The sequence below is a fragment of the Engystomops pustulosus genome, chromosome 2 (assembly GCF_040894005.1).
Source record: "Engystomops pustulosus chromosome 2, aEngPut4.maternal, whole genome shotgun sequence".
NCBI classification, from domain to species: domain Eukaryota; kingdom Metazoa; phylum Chordata; class Amphibia; order Anura; family Leptodactylidae; genus Engystomops; species Engystomops pustulosus.
This window is the reverse complement of record NC_092412.1, coordinates 80,930,879-80,944,692: the sequence shown is the minus strand read 5'-3', so window position 1 is coordinate 80,944,692 and position 13,814 is coordinate 80,930,879. Positions and strand designations below refer to the sequence as shown.

Sequence of the window (13,814 nt, the reverse complement as noted above, 5' to 3'; positions counted from 1 at the left end):
AAACAATATACTATAAAATATGTACACAGTTTAATAATCAAAAGTCATTTTAGGACTTTTTACCCAATACGATTATAATATTAAGGTTTCCTAGTCATATCCTTGTCTTTTTCTCAAGACAGAAAAGTTGCTGCTGAAAGCAGAACAGTTACCATGACAACCCGCTGGCAACCTCCTCGATGCATTTCATTCTGAGCCCTAGTGTTGATTCCTGAGGCTGGGTGGAGGACGTGGGGTTGGGGAGGAGGTAAAGGAAGGTTACTTTGCACTTAGTTAATATGCAAAACCACTTACAGCGCTGCTGCCTAAGTATTGAGGAAGCTTACACATAACCAAGCAAGACAAGCCAAAGGGCACTTCCTGTATGGGGTGACACAATTATTTCTTCAACAAAGTCACAGTAATACACAACGTCTCATTTACAATCCATTCCCAGACAAACTCATTTTCTCAGCCTATATAATCTAAGGATGCTTTTGCTGTAATATACCACTATGTATCATAACATCTTTTACATAGCTTTAGCACTTGACATTTTATATTTTATAGTAAATCTATCATGCACATTGTGTGAAAACTTCAGCAACCCTCAAAATATAAGATTTAGAATGTTTTTAAAAGAGTTCAAAGTATTAACATATCTGTATCCAAATCCCACCCATTTAATATATAAAGCTAAGTGTATGTATGTGTGTATGTATGTCCACAAAAGGAATCTGTGCTTTCCAAAATACACTAATTAACCACCACATACTGGAGCCATTGTCTGCTGGCTGCTGTGGAAGTTGGCAACCAGCTTCTATTTTGCCACAGGTCATTAGTATGAGCTCTGAGCTTTGATTGGTTAGTATAGGCAAAGAGTATAAGACAGCTTATGTGTGAGTTAATATGGATAGAGATACAGACAATGAGAGACAGGCATACAGACAAAGAAAGATGGACAGAGACTGATAGACAGAGACAGACAGAGACAGACAGAGAGACAAAGAGGCAGACAGAGAAAGAGAGAGGGAGAGAGAGACAGATGGATCTAGAGATAGATAGATATAACATTTGTTAACCCATTCTAGAGAAACAGACAAAGACAGACAGAGAGACAGACAGAAAGACAAAGAGACAGACACAGAGAGAGAGGGACAGAGACAGACAGGGAGAGAGACAGATACACAGACATAAAATTTGTTAGCCCATCCTAAAGAGATACATTTGTTAACCCATTGTATAGCTAAGAGCAGTTATTTACTATTCCAGGCAATGCCAGGAGCTACAACTAGTAAGATTAAAAAATATAATAAATAACATAAAACAGACCTGTGTGGTCTCAAATGCATGACCTAATGGGGCACATTTACTGTCTGACGAGGATGAAGTCCGACGTGATTCACCAAGATCATGCGTCTGAGATCATGCATGTCTCGCTTCCCCGCTGACGTCCGCCGTAGTTCTTTCTTCTTCTCGGTGTATGTGAGTGCATATCTTGTGACACAATTTAAGATGTTGAATCCTGCACGTTGTCCGAATCTGTCGGATCTTCCGACGGCCCGCCCACCGATTTGGGTCGTGTGAAAGCCGGCATCGATGCACCAAAATCTGATCCCGTGCGACAAAAAGCCCTTTTAAATGAGGCGCATATCGGAAATCGTTGGATATTCTGACGATAGTGTGGTCTGCGGAGCCTTAGTAAATGAGCCCCAATGTGTTATATTGTGGTTTTTTTTTACAGAAAATACAATTCTTTCTTGTGCTGCACCTCCCTGTCTTATGCATCAAGTTGAATAAAGAAGATTCCTGGGTGAGTGCCGCTATCTCTTGTCTTTATTTGTTCAAATACAATTAAACATTAATTTGCCTTACAACATAGCAGACCCAGATTCCCATAGAAGTCAATACAGCACAGTTTAAGTATGTTTAACTTCATTTTGTTCCATATGGCACACCTCAGAGGACTAGCGGGTCCCTGTTTTTGAGTTCTATGGGGGTCCCAGTGGTTAGACCTCCAGCAATCAGACAACTATCTTTCATCTAGGAATCTGTAGTGGTTGGGGAGAAAATGATTATTAACATGCATATTTGGACAATTTGTGCATGTATTTGGAGATCCTGAGATATCTCAGATTTTGAGGCACATTTCAAAGAATAATCTTACTTCAAGGTGCAAAATTCTTGGAAAGTGTTACAAGGAGAGGGTTGTGGACCCATCAGGTGACCTAACTTGACCTTGCACTACCTCTACAAAATTTTTATCCCAGAAAAAATAAAGCTTTACGCACTTCTTCTCATTGTTCAGTGAAGCGATGTTCATTCAGTAATCAATGAATGTAGAAGAAATCTATTTTGTAGTAAAGAATGTTTCTTATCATTACATGATTCTGCCTTGTACAGGACTTAGTTCATGTAAGCTTTCATGCACACTATAGTAGAATAATTCCTCAGGTGAGAAACAGATTTTTATTTTGCACGCTATATGAACAGTACCTTCAAAGTTAATCAGAACATGACAGTATATCTAATGGCTTATAACTATGGGCTAATGCACTGTTCAGATTCAACGTGCACACATTTACCTAGATTATCCTTTCTTTCTTATAGTCAGAGTTTAAATTTTACATCTGAATATTACAAATATTACAGTTTCAGCGTAAAAATGTTATTTTCCAATATTCTTTCTGTATTAATTCCTTATGGTTTTCTAGATGCACTACACTCACCGGCCACTTTATTAGGTACACCAGGCTAGTAACGAGTTGGACCCCCTTTTGCCTTCAGAACTGCCTCAATTCTTCGTGGCATAGATTCAACAAGGTGCTGGAAGCATTCCTCAGAGATTTTGGTCCATATTGACATGATGGCATCACACAGTTGCCGCAGATTTGTCGGCTGCACATCCATGATGCGAATCTCCCGTTCCACCACATCCCAAAGATGCTCTATTGGATTGAGATCTGGTGACTGTGGAGGCCATTTGAGTACAGTGAACTCATTGTCATGTTCAAGAAACCAGTCTAGATGATTCCAGCTTTATGACATGGCGCATTATCCTGCTGAGCCATCAGATGTTGGGTACATTGTGGTCATAAAGGGATGGACATGGTCAGCAACAATACTCAGGTAGGCTGTGGCGTTGCAACGATGCTCAATTGGTACCAAGGGGCCCAAAGAGTGTCAAGAAAATATTCCCCACACCATGACACCACCACCACCAGCCTGAACCGTTGATACAGGGCGGGATGGATCCATGCTTTCATGTTGTTGACGCCAAATTCTGAACCTACCATCCGAATGTCGCAGCAGAAATCGAGACTCATCAGACCAGGCAACGTTTTTCCAATCTTCTACTGTCCAATTTCGATGAGCTTGTGCAAATTGTAGCCTCAGTTTCCTGTTCTTAGCTGAAAGGAGTGGTACCCGGTGTGGTCTTCTGCTGCTGTAGCCCATCTGCCTCAAAGTTCGACGTAATGTGCGTTCAGAGATGCTCTTCTGCCTACCTTGGTTGTAACGGGTGGCGATTTGAGTCACTGTTGCCTTTCTATCAGCTGGAACCAGTCTGCCCATTCTCCTCTGACCTCTAGCATCAACAAGGCATGTCCGCCCACAGAACTGCCGCTCACTGGATGTTTTTTCTTTTTCGGACCATTCTCTGTAAACCCTAGAGATGGTTGTGCGTGAAAATCCCAGTAGATCAGCAGTTTCTGAAATACTCAGACCAGCCCTTCTGGCACCAACAACCATGCCACGTTCAAAGGCACTCAAATCACCTTTCTTTCCCATACTGATGCTCAGTTTGAACTGCAGGAGATTGTCTTGACCATGTCTACATGCCTAAATGCACTGAGTTGCCGCCATGTGATTGGCTGATTAGAAATTAAGTGTTAACGAGCAGTTGGACAGGTGTACCTAATAAAGTGGCCGGTGAGTGTATATTTAACCCCTTAAAGACTTGGCCTTTTTTAGTTATTTCACTTCAATTTCACTTCAAAAATCTATAACTTTTTTATTTTTCCACATAAAGAGATCTGTGATGGCTTATTTTCTGCGTAACAAATTGCACTTCATAGTGACATTTGCAACGTTTTCTTGTGGGCTTGGATTTTACAGCTTTCACTGTGCGCTGCAATTGACATGTCTACTTTATTCTTTGGGTCGGTGGGATTACGGGGATACCAAATTTGTATAAGTTTTATAATGTTTTCATACATTTACAAAAATTAAAACTTCCTGTACAAATTTTTTTGGGGGATTTTGTCATCTTCTGGCATCAATAACTTTATTGTACAGAGCTGCGGGTGGTGTCATTTATGGTGACTTTAGATGACATTTTCATTGCTATAATTTTTAGGGCTGTAATGAAAACCTAATGGCCATTAAAGTTTTGTCTATTATGTATATGATTTACTATGGTAATGAGGAATGTGCAGGACCCAAAATTTCTGATGGCAGCTCTACATCCACCAATTTGATATTAAGGACATAGATTGACAAAGTGAATAGTTTTGTTTTACTTTAGTTATATAAAATTCTTAACCATTCCTATTGAAGTGTTCTATATCAGCTTTTTCAATAAGAAGACTAATGAGGGTCCTGGGGATAAACTATATGGGCCAAATACTTTTTATAGGATAGAAATACACTCTATCACGCATTCTTTTCCCTAATAATTAATTTCTAAACATTAAGAGTTTTACAGAAAATTACAAAATGCAGGCCATGCAATAATGAAATATCCACCAAATATACACTGTACACTATTATTATATTTTAATCACGTAGTATACTCAACTGAGTATGTGAGAAGTAGTTTTCTTTATTCCGAACAACAAATAATAACAACTCCCATTTGTCTTCCTGCACAAAAGCAGAACGATATTTTGCTCTGGGAGTGCCTATGAATAGAAATATTCATTACCTTTGAAGTGTATTCTTATTTAATTCAATATAAACTGACAGCCCAAATGCTAATAAGACTTCAGTTTAGACGTGAGATAGAATGACTAGCATTTGTATTTATGACTGGTACTTTTTCCTCGATTTCCTTCAGTATATTTCTCAAGGTTTTAAATGATTGCATTCAAATTTATGGCATATCTAACACAGATCAGCCATGTTACCATTTATTAGGTACTTGCTGAAATAAAAGAGATAAATGTGCACTGTGATTACCCTGTCTATTGCATCTTGCTTCTTTTCAATTCAACTTGATCATATTTATTTACATTTTATGATGATGTTCATGGGTTTGTTCCATTGTTTTGCTCTATCGATTTTGCATTTGTGGGGTTTTATTCTTTTTAATAAAGTAGAAAAAGTGCTTATATTGATTTACATGAAGCATAAATAGGACATAATGTAAGGAAATCTAATAAAATCTGGCAGCGAGTGCAATCTAGAAGTAAAGACTATAATAAGTCATACACCTGTGAAATAAGAATTCACTTGATTTACTGCCTAACGTATTATATTTTTGTTCCTATACAGTAGGTTGTAAATTTTATTGAGCAAAGTGTAAAAAGATGTATGTATGGTGAGGAATGTGAGGATGATTAGATAGACCCCATAGCAAAAGAATTAACATATCCATTGAAATCAGCTGAAGCATGGCAGCAATTGTTGGTTTCCCAGTGGTATCAATTGAGGGGAAAACAATATTAAACCATTATAAGATTTCTAAATTCTTAATCTGATAATGAGCCCCCTATTTAGCATTGAACTGCTATTTTCTTATTGTTGATATGGTGTTGTTGTGTGACTGTATTATACATATTACACCATAAAGAACCCTGGAACATTGTAGTGCGTAAATCAGCAGAATACCATTGTAATAATGTAAGATATTTTATTGTATTGTATTAAGTGTATGACATTATGCCTGATGGAGGCATTTTATTTGGTCAAAAATGTCTGACGCTATGGATGAGCCTGAGCTACTGCCAGCAATGTAAGAGGATTTTGTATGGCATATACTGGCATAGGTTGAGAACAATTCTTTATACTACTAGTCTCCAAATTCTGAATCTTCAGTAGTTGGAAAACAACTTTTAGCAGAGACTTGAAATTGTAGTTTTACAATAGCTGGAGAACCACAGTTTAGAGGCCATAGCTCTGGACACAGTGGATGCCGTTTTCATATAGTTGAAGGCTGGCTTACAGGAAGGGATTTAGGGGAAACAATTCTATATAACAAAACCGTCAATGTTATTTAGATGTAAAAAAAGCATCTAGACTAGAGATGAGCGAACATACTCGTCCGAGCTTGATGCTCGTTCGAGCATTAGCGTACTCGAAACTGCTCGTTGCTCGGACGAATACTTCGCCCGCTCGAGAAAATGGCAGCTCCCGCCGTTTTGCTTTTTGGCGGCCAGAAACAGAGCCAATCACTAGCCAGGAGACTCTGCACTCCACCCAGCATGACGTGGTACCCTTACACGTCGATAGCAGTGGTTGGCTGGCCAGATCAGGTGACCCTGGAATAGACTAGCCCCTGCCTGCGCTGCTCGGATCATTCTGTGTCTGGATGCCGCTAGGGAGAGAGCTGCTGCTGGTCAGGGAAAGCGTTAGGCTCTTCTATTAGAATAGTGTTAGGCAGGAGTGATTCTACAAGAACCCAACAGCCCTTCTTAGGGCTACAATAACGTTATACTTTTTTTTTTTTTTATTTGCAGCTAGTACCATATTGTGAGGAATTTGCAGGGGGACTTGCTACCGTTGTGTTTAGCTCTTAGTGACACACATATCCACCTCAAACACCAAAGTGGGAAAATTTATTAGGGGTTTGATTTCAATTAGGCACAGTCTGCCATTTACTTTTTATATTACGTTTATTTTTTCATAACTCAGCGTCATCTCATCTGCCATAGCAGTGTGCTTTCATACTTGGCTAGAAAATAGCCATAGGAGAATCCAAACGGCTTACTTAGGCCTACAATAGCATTATATATTTTATTTCTGGTTGATCTGCTGGTGGCTGTCCTTGCTGCAGTGCATCTACTACCATATTGTGAGGAATTTGTAGTGAGACTTGCGACCGTTGTGTTTAGCGCTTAGTGACGCACATATCCATCGCAAAGACCGAAGTGGGAAAATTTATTAGGGGTTTGATTTCAATTAGGCACAGTCTGCCATTTACTTTTTATTTTACGTTTATTTTTTCATAACTCAGCGTCATCTCATCTGGCATAGCAGTGTGCTTTCATACTTGGCTAGAAAATAGCCATAGGAGAATCCAAACGGCTTACTTAGGCCTACAATAGCGTTATATATTTTATTTCTGGTTGATCTGCTGGTGGCTGTCCTTGCTGCAGTGCATCTACTACCATATTGTGAGGAATTTGTAGTGAGACTTGCGACCGTTGTGTTTAGCGCTTAGTGACGCACATATCCATCGCAAAGACCGAAGTGGGAAAATTTATTAGGGGTTTGATTTCAATTAGGCACAGTCTGCCATTTACTTTTTATTTTACGTTTATTTTTTCATAACTCAGCGTCATCTCATCTGGCATAGCAGTGTGCTTTCATACTTGGCTAGAAAATAGCCATAGGAGAATCCAAAACGGCTTACTTAGGCCTACAATAGCGTTATATATTTTATTTCTGGTTGATCTGCTGGTGGCTGTCCTTGCTGCAGTGCATCTACTACCATATTGTGAGGAATTTGTAGTGAGACTTGCGACCGTTGTGTTTAGCGCTTAGTGACGCACATATCCATCGCAAAGACCGAAGTGGGAAAATTTATTAGGGGTTTGATTTCAATTAGGCACAGTCTGCCATTTACTTTTTATTTTACGTTTATTTTTTCATAACTCAGCGTCATCTCATCTGGCATAGCAGTGTGCTTTCATACTTGGCTAGAAAATAGCCATAGGAGAATCCAAACGGCTTACTTAGGCCTACAATAGCGTTATATATATTTTATTTCTGGTTGATCTGCTGGTGGCTGTCCTTGCTGTAGTGCATCTACTACCATATTGTGAGGAATTTGTAGTGAGATTTGCGACCGTTGTGTTTAGCGCTTAGTGACGCACATATCCATCGCAAAGACCGAAGTGGGAAAATTTATTAGGGGTTTGATTTCAATTAGGCACAGTCTGCCATTTACTTTTTATTTTACGTTTATTTTTTCATAACTCAGCGTCATCTCATCTGGCATAGCAGTGTGCTTTCATACTTGGCTAGAAAATAACCATAGCAATAGGATAGCATCGTTTGGTTTTAAAAACTAAAAAACACAAAAAAACACAAAAAAAGTTAAAAAAAAATTAAAGTTATAACTTTCATTTTCAAAATGTTTAACCCGAGGGCTAGAGGTAGAGGACGAGGGCGGGGACGTGGGCGTCCAACTACTGCAGGGGTCAGAGGCCGTGGTCCTGGGCGGGTGAGACACCACCTGCTGATGAGGGAGCAGGGGAACGCCGCAGAGCTACACTCCCTAGGTTCATGTCTGAAGTTACTGGGACTCGTGGTAGAGCACTGTTGAGGCCAGAACAGTGCGAACAGGTGATGTCGTGGATTGCCGACAATGCTTCGAGCAATTTGTCCACCAGTCAGTCTTCCACGCAGTCCACCCATGTCACCGAAATCGGCACTCCTCCAGCTCCTGCACCTCAGCCTCCTCCCCCCCAGTCTGCCCCCTCCCAGGAAAATTTGGCATTTGAACCGGCATACTCTGAGGAACTGTTTTCTGGACCCTTCCCACAGTCACAAACCACTTGTCCGGTTGCTGCTGAGCAATTTTCCGATGCCCAGGTTTTCCACCAGTCGCAGTCTGTGGGTGATGATGACCTTCTTGACGTAGTGGAAGAAGTGTGTAAAGAGGTGTCCGACGATGAGGAGACACGGTTGTCAGACAGTGGTGAAGTTGTTGTCAGGGCAGGAAGTCCGAGGGGGGAGCAGACTGAGGGATCGGAGGAAGATGAGGTGACAGACCCAAGCTGGGTTGAGAGGCCGGGTGAACACAGTGCTTCTGAGACGGAGGAGAGTCCTCGACCAGAACAGGTTGGAAGAGGCAGTGGTGGGGCCAGATGGAGAGGCAGGGCCAGAGCAGGTGCATCAGCGCCAAATGTGTCACGTAGTGAAGCTCCCGTGGCGAGGGCTCCCGCGGCGAGGGCTAGATTCTCAGAAGTCTGGAGGTTCTTTAAGGAAACACCGGGTGACCGACGGACTGTGGTGTGCAACCTTTGCCAAACCAGGATCAGCAGGGGTTCCACCACTACTAGCTTAACTACCACCAGTATGCGCAGGCATATGAATGCTAAACACCCCACTCAGTGGCACCAAGCCCGTTCACCTCCGGCCGTGCACACCACTGCTCCTTCCCCTGTGTCAGCTGATAGTCAGCCCCCTGCCCAGGACCCTGGCACAAAAACCCCATCGTCGCCTCCACGATCCTCCACAGCATCCACCAGCGTTCAGCTCTCCATACCCCAGACGCTGGAGCGGAAACGCAAATATAGTGCAACCCACCCGCACGCCCAAGCCCTTAATGTCCACATCTCCAGATTGCTTAGCCTGGAGATGCTGCCCTATAGGCTAGTAGAGACCGAGGCCTTTCGCAACCTCATGGCGGCGGCCGCCCCTCGGTATTCGGTCCCCAGCCGCCACTACTTTTCCCGATGTGCCGTCCCAGCCCTGCACCAGCACGTGTCAGACAACATCATCCGTGCCCTGACCAACGCCGTTTCTGACAAGGTCCACCTGACCACGGACACGTGGACGAGTGCTGCCGGGCAGGGCCACTGTATATCGCTGACGGCACATTGGGTTAACTTGGTGGAGGCTGGGACCGAGTCTGACCCTGCGGCTGGTCATATACTGCCCACGCTGAGGATTGCGGGGCCTACCTCGGTCCAGGTCTTTCAGGCCTACTATGCCTCCTCCTCCTCCCACCCCTCCTCCACCTCCTCCTCCGAACTACCATCCGTAGGCATGGCGCCATCAGTCGCTAGCTCTAGGCACAGCAGCAGTGCCGTCGCTAAGCGACAGCAGGCGGTGCTCAAACTGCTGAGCCTAGGCGATAAAAGGTACACCGCCCAAGAACTATTACAGGGCATCACGGCGCAGACTGATCTGTGGCTGGCACCGCTGAACCTGAAGCCAGGCATGGTTGTGTGTGACAACGGCCGTAACCTGGTGGCGGCTCTGCAACTCGGCAGACTGACACATGTGCCATGCCTGGCCCATGTGTTAAATCTGATAGTTCAGCGTTTCCTCAAGACATACCCCAATCTGTCTGATTTGTTCACGAAGGTGCGCCGCATCTGTGCGCATTTCAGGAAGTCCAGCACAGATGCTGCCACTCTCAGGGCAGCGCAGCGCCGCCTCCAACTGCCCGCTCACCGACTGTTGTGCGACGTGCCCACGAGGTGGAATTCAACATTAACCATGTTATCCAGAGTTTACCAGCAGCGCAGAGTGATTGTAGACTGCCAGATGTCAACTTCCACCAGAACTGGTAGTCAGGTCAGTCAGCTTCCTCAAGTCTACAATGAGGAGTGGACGTGGATGTCTGATATCTGTCAGGTGCTGAGTAACTTTGAGGAGTCAACACAGATGGTCAGTGGCGATGCCGCCATCATCAGCCTCACCATCCCGCTGCTTGGCCTGTTGAAAAACTCTCTGATCAGCATGAAGTCGGAAGCTTTGCGCTCATCACAAGAGACGGGGGAAGAAGATTCCCTTGTTGATAGCCAAAGCACCCTCAGGTCTGTTTCTCAGCGCATATCGGAGGAGGTGGAGGAGGATGAGGAGGAAGAGGAGGAGAATGTTGGCGAGACACAAGAGGGGAGCATTGCTCAGACCTTCACTGTTCAGCGTGTATGGGCAGAAGAAGAGGAGTTGGAGGAGTTGGAGGAGGAGGAGATGGACAGTCAGGCCAGTGAGGGGAGTGAATTCTTGCGAGTTGGGACTCTGGCGCATATGGCAGATTTCATGCTAGGCTGCCTATCCCGTGACCCTCGCGTTCAAAGAATTTATTCCAGCACCGATTACTGGGTATTCACTCTCCTGGACCCACGGTACAAGCAAAATCTTTCCACTCTCATCCCTGGAGAGGAAAGGAGTGTGAGAATGCATGAATACCAGCAGGCCCTGGTGCACAAGCTGAAACAGTATTTCCCTTCTGACAGCGCTAGTGGCAGAGTGCGTAGTTCTGCGGGACAAGTAGCGAGGGAGAGTAGGCGAGCAGGCAGCTTGTCCAGCACTGGCAAGGGTACGCTTTACAAGGCTTTTGCCAGCTTTATGTCACCCCAGCAAGACACTGTCACCTGTCCCCAGTCTCGGCACAGTAGGGCTGATCTTTACAGAAAGATGGTGAGGGAGTACGTAGCTTACCATACCATCGTCCTAAATGATCACACAGCTCCCTACAACTACTGGGTTTCAAAGCTGGACATGTGGCACGAACTGGCGCTGTACGCCTTGGAGGTTCTTGCCTGCCCTGCCGCTAGCGTGTTGTCCGAGCGGGTTTTCAGTGCAGCTGGTGGCATCATCACCGATAAGCGTACACGCCTGTTGACTGACAGCGCTGACAGGCTGACGCTTATTAACCCCTACGGGACACAGCATCTTTTGGCCTAAAGGACGCGGACCCATTTTTCAAATCTGCCCTGTGTCACTATAAGTGGTTATAGCGTGGGAACGCTATGAGAAATCCAGGGGATTTTGAGATTGTTTTCTCGTGACACATTGTACTTCAAATTAGTTTAAAAATTTGGATGAAATCTTTTGCGTTTAGTTATGAAAAAAAACAAAATTTGGCAAAAAATTGGAAAAATTCTATATTTTCAACGTTCTAAATTCTCTACTTTTGATGCAGATAGTCATAGCACCCAAATAAATTCATAACTTACATTTCCCAAATGTCTGCTTTATGTTGGCATGGTTTTTTAAGATTCCACATATTTTACTAGAATGTTCTGAGGCTCAGAATTTAGGTATCATTTTTCACATTTTTTGTAAAATCACCAAAACCTGTATTTAGATGGACCTGCTCAACTTCTAATTGACACTGAGAGGCCTAAATAATAGCTAGACTCATAAATTACCCCATTGTGGAAACTACACCCCTCAACGTATGAAAAACCACTTTTAAGAAGTTTGTTAACCCTTTAGGTGTTTTATAGGGGTTAAAACAAAACGGAGGTGCAGTCTGAAAATTGTAATATTTTTTCACAATACACTCATTTTGGGTGGAAAATTAAACATTTACAATGGATTAAATTAAAAAAGGCTCCACAAAGTTTGATACCCAATTTCTCCCGAGTACACCGATACCCTATATGTGGTGGTAACCTGCTGTATGGGCGCACGGCTGGGCATAGGAGGGAAGGAGGCGCCATCCAGATCCGATTTGCTATGTCACATTGTACAGGCTATAATTTTTTTCTTTTTTTATTGAGGACCTATAGGGGCTTATTTCTTTTGCCACATGAGATGCACTTTTCTGGTACATAATTTTGGGGCATCTATAGCTAATTGGTGAGATTTAATTAAAGCTTTGTTGGTGGAGGAAATGAAAATCGTCAATTTTTAGGAACATTTTTATGTGTTTTTTTTTTGGCCGTTAACCATACCATAAAAATAGTATATTATTTTTATTCTATGGGTCGCCACGATTACAAAAATACTTCATTTATATATATTTTTTATTTTTTCCCATTTTTACTGAATAAAAAGTAATTTGGCAAAATTGTTGTTAATTTTAGCATCACCGTCTTTCATATGCATAACTTTTTTATTTTTCACCTCACAAATCTGTTTAAGGGCTTATTTTTTGCGAGAAGGATTGTTCTTTTTAGTGGTCTTATTTTAGATTGCGTAACTTTTTTAAATCACTTTTTAGAGCATTTTTAAAGGGCATTAATAAAAAATCATCTTTTTTTCAGAGAGAGTTTTTTGAGGTTGTTTTTTACGGGGTTCACTTTGCGGATCTAATAACGATTCTGTTTTATTATGCAGATTGTTACGGACGCAGGGATACCAAATATGTGGGGGTTTTGTGTATTTTATTCAATTGTACTGAATAAAAACTAATTTGGAGAAAATCTTATTCATTTTAGCATCACCATCTATTCATATGCATAACTTTTTTATTTTTTGGCTGACAAATCTGGTTAGGGGCTTATTTTTTGCGAAAACAGTTGTTCTTTTTAGTGGGCTTATTTTAGAGTGCATAAAATTTTTTAAATCACTTTTTAGAGCATTTTTTATAGGGTATTAATTAAAAATTATCTTTTTTTCGGAACGTTTTTTGCGTTTTTTTCCTCCGGCGTTTACCGTGCGGGTCCAGTAATGATTCTGTTTTATTATGCAGATTGTTACGGACGCGGCAATACCAAACATGCGGGGGTTTTTTGTGTTTTTATGTTTTTTATACTTTATTAAGTGTTTTTATGGGAAAGTGACATTTTAGGGGCTTATATTTTTATGTATTTATTTTTTATTTATTATAATGTGTAGTGTTAAGTGTTTTTGCATAATTTTACTTCTACATACTTGAACTTAAACCAGTGATACTCTGATCACTGGTTTAAGTTCAATACACTGCTCTACAATACTATTTTATTGTAGAGCAGTGTAAACTGTCTAAGCATGCTTGCGCATGCTCAGACAGTTTGCAGTCAGACCCGGAAGGGTTCTGGCTGCCATGGAAACCGGGCAGCTCCGGGGCACATGCCAGTCCTCGGAGCTGCCCAGGAGAGGATCGGATCCCCCGGTAAGCGGCACGGGGGATCCGATCCATAGGGGGAAGACCCTTACACGCCGCGGTCATGCTTGACCGCGGCGTGTAAGGGGTTAACACCCGCGATCGGAGTCGGCTCCGATCG

At 42.5% G+C, this 13,814-nt stretch overlaps 1 protein-coding gene across 2 annotated transcripts in view; it reads left to right on the top strand.

Annotated features, from left to right (window-relative positions):
• The first annotated feature begins 201 nt into the window (after positions 1 to 201).
• The window catches only part of KLF12 (KLF transcription factor 12), a 169,517-nt gene continuing 155,904 nt past the window's right edge, over positions 202 to 13,814 (top strand). The window contains exons 1-2 of one of the 2 annotated variants that reach the window (XM_072135340.1): positions 202 to 247; positions 1,724 to 1,792. The gene's annotated coding sequence lies outside the window, so the exon portion shown is untranslated. The remainder of the gene's footprint in view (positions 248 to 1,723; positions 1,793 to 13,814) is intronic. The other variant, XM_072135338.1, reaches the window with a different exon arrangement.